General features: G+C 60.3%; 1 protein-coding gene across 7 annotated transcripts in view; it reads left to right on the top strand.

The window, feature by feature from the left end:
- Positions 1-2,661: 2,661 nt before the first annotated feature.
- The window catches only part of ELOVL1 (ELOVL fatty acid elongase 1), a 34,689-nt gene continuing 25,795 nt past the window's right edge, over positions 2,662-11,555 (top strand). For 2 of the 7 annotated variants that reach the window (XM_065553665.1, XM_065553663.1), the window contains exons 1-2: positions 9,504-9,651; positions 11,432-11,506. The gene's annotated coding sequence lies outside the window, so the exon portion shown is untranslated. Of the gene's footprint in view, positions 2,804-9,503; positions 9,652-11,431; positions 11,507-11,555 lie in introns of those variants that run through there. The other 5 variants (XM_065553664.1, XM_065553666.1, XM_065553667.1 and 2 more) reach the window with 5 other exon arrangements.

Below are 11,555 nucleotides of genomic sequence, written 5' to 3'. Positions count from 1 at the left end.
GCTGGAAGTGGGGTATTGGCCAGTAGCCTGAGCAGGAGTGTGTGATCAGGACTCCAAGATTCTGTTCCCAGCTCTGCCCTGAATTGCTGGGTATCTCTGGGTGAGTTTCTCTGCTATTCTTCCCAGCTGCACATGGGTGTTAATCTGCCAGCTGCCCCACAGGGGTTGAGAGAGCAATAATGTCTGGCGGCTCTGATGAAACATCTTCTGTATAAATGCACAGTTGTGTTATTAGATTCAGGCTGCCATGGTAGCAACTCTGGAGCTAGAGATGTGCTGTGAGGGTACAACCAGCGGGTGTGGCCCCACTGAACTCTGGAATTGAGGTCAGTGCTCCCAGTTCTTGACAGAGTGTCCAGGCTGGAGGTAATAAGCAGCCAGAGCAGGCTCCAGGAAGGTGATTAACCTCATGAAATCCCCATGGGCTGGGTGGCCCTGAGAGCTACAAACTGGAGTGCGAAATCAAAGGAAGCGCCCAGTCCTGCCCTACTTTGGGGGTGACTCTGGGTTTCCTACTTCCTCAGTTTAGGGGAATGACTCAGGGTGGGTTAGCAGTTCTGCCAGCAGCCAAACCCTCCTCCCCCAGCACCTCCCACCCACTGGCGGCCCCATCGATCAGCTCCTCCCCTTCCCCCCAGCACCTCCCACCCACTGGCAGCCCCATCGATCAGCTCCTCCCCTTCCCCCCAGTGCCTCCCACCCACTGGCAGCCCCCCATATCAGCTCCTATCCCTCCCCCCAGCGGCGGCCCCATCGATCAGCTCCTCCCCTTCCCCCCAGCGCCTCCCGCCCACTGGCAGCCCCATCGATCAGCTCCTCCCCTTCCCCCCAGCGCCTCCCGCCCACTGGCAGCCCCCCATATCAGCTCCTACCCCTCCCCCCCAGCGCCTCCTGCCCACTGGCGGCCCCATCGATCAGCTCCTCCCCTTCCCCCCAGCGCCTCCCGCCCACTGGCAGCCCCCCATATCAGCTCCTACCCCTTCCCCCCAGCGCCTCCCGCCCAGTGGCGGCCCCATCGATCAGCTCCTCACCTTCCCCCAGCACCTTCCACCCGCTGGCAGCCCCACCGATCAGCTCCTCCCCCACCCCATGCCTTTTGCCCACCAGTGGCCCCACCAATCAGCTCCTTACCTTCCCCCCAGCACCTCCCGCCTGCTGGCGGCCCCCCATATCAGCTCCTCACCTTCCCCCAGCACCTTCCACCCGCTGGGGGAAGGACCAATCCACTCCTCCCCGTCCCCCACAGCACCTCCTGCTGCTCAGCTGTTCAGTGGCGGGCAGGAGGCGCTGGGAGGGGAGGGGGAGGAGCAGGGGCAGGAAGAGGTGCAGCGAGGATGGGGCATGCTTGGGGGAGGGGGTGGAATGGGGTGAGAAGAGGGGGGCAGGAGCAGAGTGAAGGCGGGAAGAGGCAGAGCGGGGGTGGGGCCTGGGGTGGAGCGGGGGTTGAGCACCCCAGGGGAAATCAGAAAGTCGGCACCTGTGGTGTCCCATCCTGGCAGACGATGACCTGGCCTCACTTTCCCTTGTTATCCCCCGACTGGGCTACTGCCAGGTATGAAAGCACTGGCCCGAGGGCACTGCCGGGGTACAGAACGCTGTGCCACGGCCAGCACTTCACAGGCCGGGCCAGGGCAACTGATCCCCCCGGGGAATAATCTGAGGCCCCAAAACTCAACGGGAAGAAGAAATGCAGGGAACAGAACAAAACGAGAGAGCCCAAGAGGGGAGCAGAAGGTAACAAGACACGTTGCAATGGAATAGCGCTAGAAACAGGCCACTGCTCTTTGGGGCTGGCGGGACAGAGGCATCGGGGAAGGAAGGCCATTGTCTCCATTGTCTCAGGTGGATAGGCACAAAGCGGAGGCAGTTCAGGGAGCAGCAAGGAAGTGAGGGGCTGACAGACTTATTGACCTGGCGAGAAACGCACAGCTTTCATGAAGGGAGAGAGACGAATTCTGCGGGGCGGCAAAAGGAGTAAATGGATGAAACGAAGAGCGGAACAATTTAGGTGGCCTATCAGGCAAACCCCCTGGCGGGAAGCTGCACCAGGCCGGGGATCAGGGCCGGCTCCAGGCACCAGCGGAGGACGCAGGGCCTGGGGCGGCCCGTGCTAAGGGGCGGCACTCCGGCCATTCTTGGGGCTGCACAGTCCGGGCGGCTTTTTTTTTTGCTTGGGGCAGCAAACATGGAGGAGCCGGCCCTGTCTGCAGGGGGCAGCGACTGCTACCAGGCTGCCGGCCCTGCTGGGGATCGAGCACCTCAGGGAGCCCCGGCACTGCGGGCTGTTAAAACTGGGCTGCCCCAGCCCCTAGGACAGGGGCGAACGGCTCTGCTCGTACAGCGCCGAGCACGGTGGGGTCCCAGCCCATGGCGCGGGCTGTCGCCGCCAGGGGCCACCCCGCCCAGAGACACGGGGTCCCTGCAGTGCGAGCTCCGGGGCGCCCCGCGGGGGGGGCCCGGCCTGGCTGCGGCCCGAGAGGCTCCGCCTGACACGCACCGCCCGAGCCTCCGACGCGGGGGCGGCGCTACCGGGGCCCCAGCCCGCGCACGCAGAGGCGCCGCCGCCCGCGCGAGCGGAACCTCCAGGCGGGCCGGGGCCGGGGGCGCGCGCGCCGGGAGGGGGCGGTGACGGGCGGCTTCCCCCGCCCCGCCCCGCCCTGCCCGGGAGGGGCCGCCGGGCCCGGCCGGGCCAATCAGCGGCCGCCGAGCGCCGGGGGCGGCCCCCTTAGCGCTGGGGTGACAGCGCGAGCCGGCCGCGTCGCCAGGGCAGGAAGCGCCGCGAGCTGCCGGCAGCGCCAGGTGGGTGAGTGAGTCCTGCTGCGGGGAGCGCCGGGCCCGGCCTCCGCCATGGCTCCGGGGGGGCGCGGGGCCGGTCCCCGGCAGGGATCTGCGTTACCTGGGGGGTGAAGGGCCGGTCCCCGGCAGGGAGCTCTGCGTTACCTGGGGGGTGAAGGGCCGGTGCCCGGCAGGGAGCTCTGCGTTACCTGCGGGGTGAAGGGGGGGCGCGGGGCCGGTGCCCGGCAGGGAGCTCTGCGTTACCTGGGGGGTGAAGGGGGGTGCAGGGCCGGTCCCCGGCAGGAATCTGCGTTACCTGGGGGGTGAAGGGCCGGTCCCCGGCAGGGAGCTCTGCGTTACCTGGGGGGTGAAGGGGGGTGCAGGGCCGGTCCCCGGCAGGAATCTGCGTTACCTGGGGGGTGAAGGGGGGGTGCAGGGCCGGTGCCCGGCAGGGAGCTCTGCGTTACCTGGGGGGTGAAGGGGGGCGCAGGGCCGGTCCCCGGCAGGAATCTGCGTTACCTGGGGGGTGAAGGGCCGGTCCCCGGCAGGGAGCTCTGCGTTACCTGGGGGGTGAAGGGGGGCGCAGGGCCGGTCCCCGGCAGGAATCTGCGTTACCTGTGGGGTGAAGGGCCAGTGCCCGGCAGGGCTCTCTGCGTTACCTGGGGGGTGAAGGGCAGGGAAGGGGGTACAGGGCCAGTGCCCGGCAGGGCTCTCTGCATTACAGGGGGGTGAAGGGCAGGGAAGGGGGCACAGGGCCTGTGCCCGGCAGGGATCTCTGCATTACAGGGGGTGAAGGGCAGGGAAGGGGGCACAGGACCAGTGCCTGGCAGGGATCTCTGCATTACAGGGGGTGAAGGGGCACAGGGCTGGTCCCCGGCAGGGCTCTCTGCGTTACAGGGGGGTGAAGGGCAGGAAAGGGGGCACAGGGCCAGTGCCCGGCAGAGCTCTCTGCGTTACAGGGGGTGAAGGGGCACAGGGCTGGTCCCCGGCAGGGCTCTCTGCATTACCTGGGGGGTGAAGGGGGCACAAGGCTGGTCCCCAGCAGGGATCTCTGTGTTACCTGTGGGATGAAGGTCTGAGTCAACAGGGCTTGGAATTGGCCAGAGAAGAGCTTCAAAGACTCAAATTGATTCAGCCAACTTCACAGGGTCTGCTACGATCGTCAGCTCTGACCTCCTGCATAACACGGGCCAGAGAATCCCACCTACCCATTCCTGCATCAAGCCTATAGCTCTGCTTTGGGCTCCGGCCTGGCTTTTTGAAAGCCCTCCAATCTTGAGTTGGCATCAACTTTACCCATTGCCTGGCGGAAACCCTTTCTCTAACTTGCAAAACTTTCCCAGGGCCAGGCCTGTGCTCCTTGGAGAGAGGTTTCAGGTGTGATAACCCCTACCCAGCGATACTCAGACTGAGGCTTGTGAGCCCCAAGTAGCTCTCTGATGCATCTCCCGTGGCTCTTTGCAGCACATGATATCGAAACAGTGTGATTTAATTATTCACCAATCAGGATGCTTTTACTATGTTGTTAGTGAACTGTAGTTGATATGACACTTGGTCAGTCACTTTGCTGTGAGAATATATATGTATATACTCCCCTGTCATATTGCTTCAGCATGACTAGATGGTACTATAGCAAAGGGAGGGAAATGAATTCACACCATTGTGGATCTTTTAGGTAATGTTGATCGCTAATCTGGCTCCTGGACTACTGAGGTCTGAGTATCCTTGCTCTTGGGCCATGTCTACACCATGGGGACTATAGCAGCACAGCTATGGCACTGTAGCTATGTCGCCAGAAGCCTGCAGTGTAGGCACAGCCTGCAGTGACAAAAGGGGTTTTCCTCTCACTGTAGGAGTTGCACCTGCCTGAGTGGCGGGAGCTGGGTCAACAGACGTGTTCTTCCATCAGCAGCAGCTTCCCCCTGGGGTTAGGTCAGCATGGCTGGGGTGCACCCTTAGCACCGTAGCTAGTCAATTTACATTTTAAGTGTAGACCAGGCCTAGGTTAATGACAAGTCACCACAAGTGGAGTCAGGTGGGTGGTTGTGTGGGAAGAAATGGGACCAATAATCAGAGCAAATTGATGCATAGATTAGCTGTGTGCCTGCTGCAACAAGTACCTGCTATCAGCTGACAGGCCCTGGAGGCCTCTTGACACCGATGACTCTGGGTGGGATAAGGTGATGATTCTGCAGAGTTTGTGCCAGTGGCAGGGGGCAGCTGTGAAGAAGTGGGGAGGGATATGCTTCTGTGAGATTGTGAAGGATGGACATTTTTAGAGCAGAGGCAGGAGGCAATGATGCAATAAGATGGTAGATGCAATGAGTGGGGCAGAGATACGTCATGAGGTATGTTAAAGGTGAGGATGAGATGCTTTTGTCTGAGGAAATAAGGAATCCTAGAATATTAGGGTTGGAAGAGACCTCAGGAGGTCATCTAGTCCAACCCCCTGCTCAAGGCAGGACCAACACCAACTACTGGAAGTGGAAGCCAGTGGAGGGACTTATAGAGGGAGTGGGAGGGGGAAGACAGAATTGTGACACATTGAAGTGATGTACCTGGAAACTGATTTTTTGGCAGCAGTGTTTTGATTGGGGTGGGTAGCTGCGATGTGAGGTGAGGAGCAACTGGACAGAGGAAAAAGATGCAAAGATTCTTAGTGTACCCTCAGAGTGTGACTCTCTGGGGAGCTAAGCTAGCGCTCCCCCCCATCCCCCCACTTCCAAGTACTGCTGCAGTTTGGGAGCAGGGGCTTGTAACATCTGAGACCATCTCTTCCCCTGTAGTAACACGAACACCTTACACTTACAGTCCATACCACTCTGCACAGCATGGGAATCCCTCCCCTTGCCAAACTCAGGGCTCTGCAGAGAGTTCAGGGCAGGAAGGCGAGGATGGTGTCCCAGTTAACCTGCAGGAAGGTGGAGGACCTCACACTGGGAGATGTCTGAGATCCTGTAGCAAACATCCCTGCACTCATGAAAGGTGTTATAGGATTCTCAGGCTGTCTACACTAGCACTTTTGTTGGTATAATTTATGTTGCTCGGGGTGTGGAAAAAAAAATCACACCCCTGACTGACACAAGTGTCCCTGACAAAAGCGCTGGTGTGCACAGTGCTATGTCAGTGGGAGACGCTCTCCTGCCGACATAGCTACTGCCGCTCGTTGGGGGTGGTTTAATTATGCTGGCAGGAGAGCGCTCTCTCCCGCCGGCGTAGAGCGGCTATGCAGGAGACTGCTGCAGCTGTGCCACTGTAGGGTGTAGTTGTGCTGCTGTAAGGTCTGTGGCATAGACCTAGACACTTGTGAACACGAAGGCTAGGTCTGTGTAGAGGCTCAAGCTGAGCTGCCTCTGTTTTAAATGGAGGATGCTGGAGTCAGTGTTCTCTGAGGGCCCTTCTGCCCTGGAATTCATCCCCCCTCCCCCATATCCCAGTTCTGTTCATTTTAGTGTGTCCTGTAAAGACCATCCATCATCCTAGGCCCTTTGGAGAGGGTGTCGGGAGGTGCCACTTCTGTTTTTCTTGTCTGGCAATCTCTTGCTATGGGGGTTGAGATGAAATTTAGATTTATCATTTTTAAATATTTGACAAAAGCACCTAGATCCCATTCCAAGCTGTTTCTATAAAAACAATGTTGAAAAATTGGAGAGGGTGCAGAGAAGAGCCACACAAGGGATTGGAGGGCTGGAGAAAATGCCTTAAAAGTGAGAGAGTCTTAAAGAACTCCAATCCGTTTAGTTTGTTTGTTAAAAAGAATCAAGAGGTGACTTGATTAGCATGTAAGTACCTTCATAGGAAGAAAACAGCAGGTACTAAAAGGCTCTCTAATCTAATGGAGAAAGGCACATGAGGATCAATGGCTGGAAGCTGAAGCCAGACCATCAAATTAGAAATTAGGCACAAATATTTCCCACTGAGGGTGACCTACTACTAGAACAAACTCCCAAGGAAGTGGAGGCCTTTCTGGAAGAGGTGCTTTAGTCAAGCACAAAATATTGGTCACAATAGCGGGGTAAATGAATAAAATTGTCTGGCCAGTGATAGACAGGAGATCAGACTAGCGGTATGTCTACACTGCAATTAAAACCCACAGCTGGGCCATGCCAACTGACTCGGGCTGTGGGGCTGTTTAATTGCAGTGTAGGTTTCCAGGCTTAGGCTGGAGCCTGGGCACTAGGACCACGTGAGGTGAGAGGGTTCCAGAGATCAGGCTGGAGCCTGAGCCAGTGTCTACAGCCCAATTAAAGAGTCCTGCAGCCTGAGTCAACAGGTGCCAAATTGCACAGATGAACTAATGGTTCCCTCTGGCCTCAAAAAAAATCTGACTAAATAAAGCTCCTGAACTATCGCAGGAAAGATGGCAGTTTCAGGAGCCCAAGGCCAAGACACTAGGATCTGGACTCATTGAGGCCTTCTCTAGATGAGGATTTAAAAGTGTGATGTATGCATGTTACCAACCAGTGCTCAGGACTAGTGTAGGCATGGCACACTGCCTGTAACATGTGCTGTCCTGGTTGGCGTTTGTAATGTTGGCTAGCATCACGCTTCTAAATATTTGTCTAGACAATGCGCTGATGAGTTCCCATCCTACTCCTGCAGCATTGCACCGCCTAGTACTACACTGGGGCATCGGGGTCAATTTGGTTTTGTTACCATGTCACACTCGAGGTCTCTGCTTTCAAAGTTTCTACTTCCCATTAAATATTGTCTTGACAGTGCCTAAACTTTCCCATCCCTCTAAGGGGCTCTCTTTCTAATTTAAGTAATCAATTTGGCTCCAGTCATTGTAGTATCTGGTGCTGCTGAGGAGACAAGGAGTGGAAATCAAGACCCAACAAAGGGAGGGTCACAGGAAGTGTTAGAAGCCTCCATAGAGTCATGCAAGCATCCTTTGTGGATATGTCTGAACTTTTGTATTCCCCCATCTCTGATTTGAACTGTAATTTTGCTCTGTTGATTGTGGAGTTTGTGGCTCTTAACTGACTTTGGCAACAGTGCATCATAATGATGCAATATCATGGGATGATATGTGAGACAGAACGGAGGATGGGGAGTGTTTTGGTCTGAGAAGATCTTTCAGATTAGCCTAGAGGTAGTGCCCTGAGAATTAAATATTTATGCTACCCTCCTGGGACTGAGCATGCACCCTCCAGCAAGCAGCACTAGCGGCCCCTTGTTATCTGGAAAGTTGTCCCTGTGTGAGAAGCCAGTTCCACTTGAAACCCTCTCGACCCCATGAGTCTTGGGTGTGTTGGTAGCCATGGGGAGGGGGGTTTATAAAAGCTGGCACTTCCCCCTCAGCAAATCTGGTAGATGGGGGCAGGGCACAATACACATTTTGCTATATAGAGTGCAAGAGCCAGGATGTGACCTGAAGCCTCCCTAGAGAGCTCAGTCCTGTGGCCTGCCAGGACCCCTGGGAATAACTGACTACTGGGAAGGGGGGTCCTGCCCCATAAGAGAGGGCATGAGGGTGACAGCAACAGAAGCCACAACCCAAGGAGGGGGCAGAAGCGGCCTGTGCTGCATGGAGGCTGGGAAGGCAGCTGTGCCTCTTCCCACAGGGCCCTCCTCCACCTGAGCTGGGGGAGGCTCCCAGCCCCTGCCCACCTGCTGCATCCTGCCCCCTCACAGCCTTCCCCTCCCCCTGCCCCCTCCCTGACAGCCCTCTGCCCCCTCACAGCCCTGCCCCTCCTCCGCCCTCACAGCCGTGCCCCCTCAGAACCCCCCTCCCTTCTCACAGCCCTCTCCCCCTGCCTCCTCCCTGACAGCCCTCTCCCCGTCCCCCTCCCCTCACAGCCCTTCCCCCTCAGAACCCCCTCCCTTCTCACAGCCCCCCTCCCCTCACAGCCCTGCCCCTCAGAACCCCCTCCCTTCTCACAGCCCTCTCCCCGTCCCCCTCCCCTCACAGCCCTTCCCCCTCAGAACCCCCTGCCCCTCCTCTGCCCTCACAGCCGTGCCCGTCAGAACCGCCTCCCTTCTCACAGCCCTCTCCCCCGCCTCCTCCCTGACAGCCCTCTCCCCCTCCCCCTCCCCTCACAGCCCCCTCCCCTCTCACAGCCCTCTCCCCGTCCCCCTCCCTTCACAGCCCTGCCCCTCAGAACCCCCTCCCTTCTCACAGCCCTCTCCCCCTGCCTCCTCCCTGACAGCCCTCTCCCCCTCCCCCTCCCCTCACAGCCCCCTCCCCTCTCACAGCCCTCTCCCCATCCCCCTCCCCTCACAGCCCTTCCCCCTCAGAACCCCCCTCCCTTCTCACAGCCCTCTCCCCCGCCTCCTCCCTGACAGCCCTCTCCCCCTCCACCTCCCCTCACAGCCCCCTCCCCTCTCACAGCCCTCTCCCCGTCCCCCTCCCCTCACAGCCCTGCCCCTCAGAACCCCCCTCCCTTCTCACAGCCCTCTCCCCCTGCCTCCTCCCTGACAGCCCTCTCCCCCTCCCCCTTCCCTCACAGCCCTTCCCCCTCAGAACCCCCTCCCCCTCACAGCCCTCTCCCCGTCCCCCTCCCCTCACAGCCCTGCCCCCTCAGAACCCCCCTCCCATCTCACAGCCCTCTCCCCCGCCTCCTCCCTGACAGCCCTCTGCCCCTCCCCTTACAGCCCCCTCCCCTGCCCTCACAGCCCTGCCCCTCCCTGACTGTCCGCTGCCCCCTCCCCCCGACAGCCTCTGTTCTCGCCCCCCCCTCAGCTCTGCCCCCTCACAGCCCCTGCCCCCTCCCCGCCTCCCTCTGCGCCCGGGGCGGGCCCGCCGCTGTGATTGGCCGGGCTGCCCCCCCCCCGTGGCGGGGCCCGGGGCGCCGCCCGCCCGCCCGCTCGCTCACTGCTGCCGGCGGGGAGGCAGGGCTGGGCTGGGCAGGCCGGCGAGCGCTCCGCGGCCCGGTGAGTGGGGCCGGGCGGGGGTCTGAGGCCCGGGGCTCTGGTGCCGCGTAGGGCGGATCGCGCCGGGCCCCGCGCTCGGGAAGGGGCCGATGCGGGGCCGGGGCCTGGGCCGGGTCGGTGTGTCCCGTGCCGGGCCGCGGGGCCCCGCCAGAGCCCGGGGGTGGGTGTCTCATGGCCCCGCGGCCGCTGGGGCCGGGGCCGGGTCCGGGCCGGTCCGTCCCGCCGGTGCCCTGGCTCTGAGCGCGGCCGGGGCGGGAGGGAAGCGAGCCGGCTGGTCCCCCGGGGCTTGGTCCGGGGGCTGGCGCCACGGCCGGGCTCTGCGCTTCCCTGGGTGTCTGTGCCGAGCCGGGCTCGGGCCCGCTGCCCCACAGCCGCTGCAGGGCGGGCCCGGGGAGCGGGGTGACCCGGGGGTGTGCCCGCCCTGGGGGGAGTGCGGGGCCGACGGCCCAGCGCTGTTGTGGCCGGGGCTCGCCGGCGAGCGCAGCCTGGCGAAGAACGGCGGAATGGCCCTGGCCGGGAGACGGGAGTGGGAGTGCGGGGTGAGCCGCCAGACGGGGCAGGGGGGCTGCATGGAGTAGGAATTGGCCACGCCTGAGGGGTTAGGGTTGGAGGTCAGCGGGGTGAGCCGCCAGACGGGGCAGGGGGGCTGCATGGAGTAGGAATTTGCCACACCTGAGGGGTTAGGGTTGGAGGTCAGCGGGGTGAGCCGCCAGACGGGGTAGGGGGGCTGCATGGAGTAGGAATTGGCCACGCCTGAGGGGTTAGGGTTGGAGGTCAGCGGGGTGAGCCGCCAGACGGGGTAGGGGTGCTGCATGGAGTAGGAATTTGCCACACCTGAGGGGTTAGGGTTGGAGGTCAGCGGGGCGAGCTGCCAGACGGGGCGAGCTGCCAGACGGGGCAGGGGTGCTGTATGGAGGTAGGAATTTGCCACTCCTGAGGGGTTAGGGTTGGAGGTCAGCAGGGTTGATCCTGAGTCCCGGCAGAAAGGGGTTCTGGCTGGCTTTGGAAGGAAGCCTGTTGGCCTCTGGCAGCTGGCTAAGCTAGGGAGACGACGTTGCTGTGGGTTTCCTAGATAGTGGCAATATGTTGATGGGGGGGGGGTGGCTCTTTACCTCTGGCAGTGGGACTAATCTGGCCTGACTCAATTGTGTGCTCCCACTTGGTGCAGGGACTGCGCATACATGTTCCCCTTGTGCAGAAAGCTTCACCACCTACCCCAGCTGCAGGTTGAGTTCTGTCCAGTGCCCCATACCAGGTGCAGCCTTATGTGATTCCAGCATATAGGGTGAAAACATGTGTATGTCCCAGGCATGAGCTAGTGTCATTTCAGTCTCCAGGCACACACCCTGCCCCACGTGCTTGCCTCAGCCCAGGTGCTCCAACAATAGGAGCTGTAAATGTCAAATGGGTGGCACAGATTCCTCTTTGGGTTTGCCCTCTGATCTCTCTAAGGCAAAGGAACCCAGTGCCATCTTGTCCTTCCTCAGCATTCGCACCCTTGCTTGTCTCTGCTACTCCCAATCCTCCACTCTGAACTTTACTCGAGGCTCCCATCTCATATATCTGGTCTACCTTGGCAGCCTTGTCACAAACCTGATGGCTCTACCCCTTCTGAGCACCTCACTCTGCCTGCATCATCTCTCACCTGGGCTACTGAAGCTTTTCCCTAGGGCCACCGCAGCTCTATGCTGGACCATTCTCCTTGACCCCAACAGTTGCTACTGCTTTCCCCTCCCTCAGTGGGTGCCTCAGTTCTAAGGGAGTTCCTGTTTCATTACAGCTAGCAACACATCTGTGACCCGGAGAAGAATTCAGGGGCCCGTTCCTGAGAGAGGCATCTTTGATTGGAGAAAAGGTAAAATTCAGCTGGGGCTGCATCAGCAACGCCCCTCTCCTCTTGGTTT

The sequence above is a fragment of the Chrysemys picta genome, chromosome 8 (genome assembly GCF_011386835.1).
Source record: "Chrysemys picta bellii isolate R12L10 chromosome 8, ASM1138683v2, whole genome shotgun sequence".
Taxonomy (NCBI): Eukaryota; Metazoa; Chordata; order Testudines; family Emydidae; genus Chrysemys; species Chrysemys picta.
This window is presented reverse-complemented; position numbering and strand designations above follow the sequence as displayed.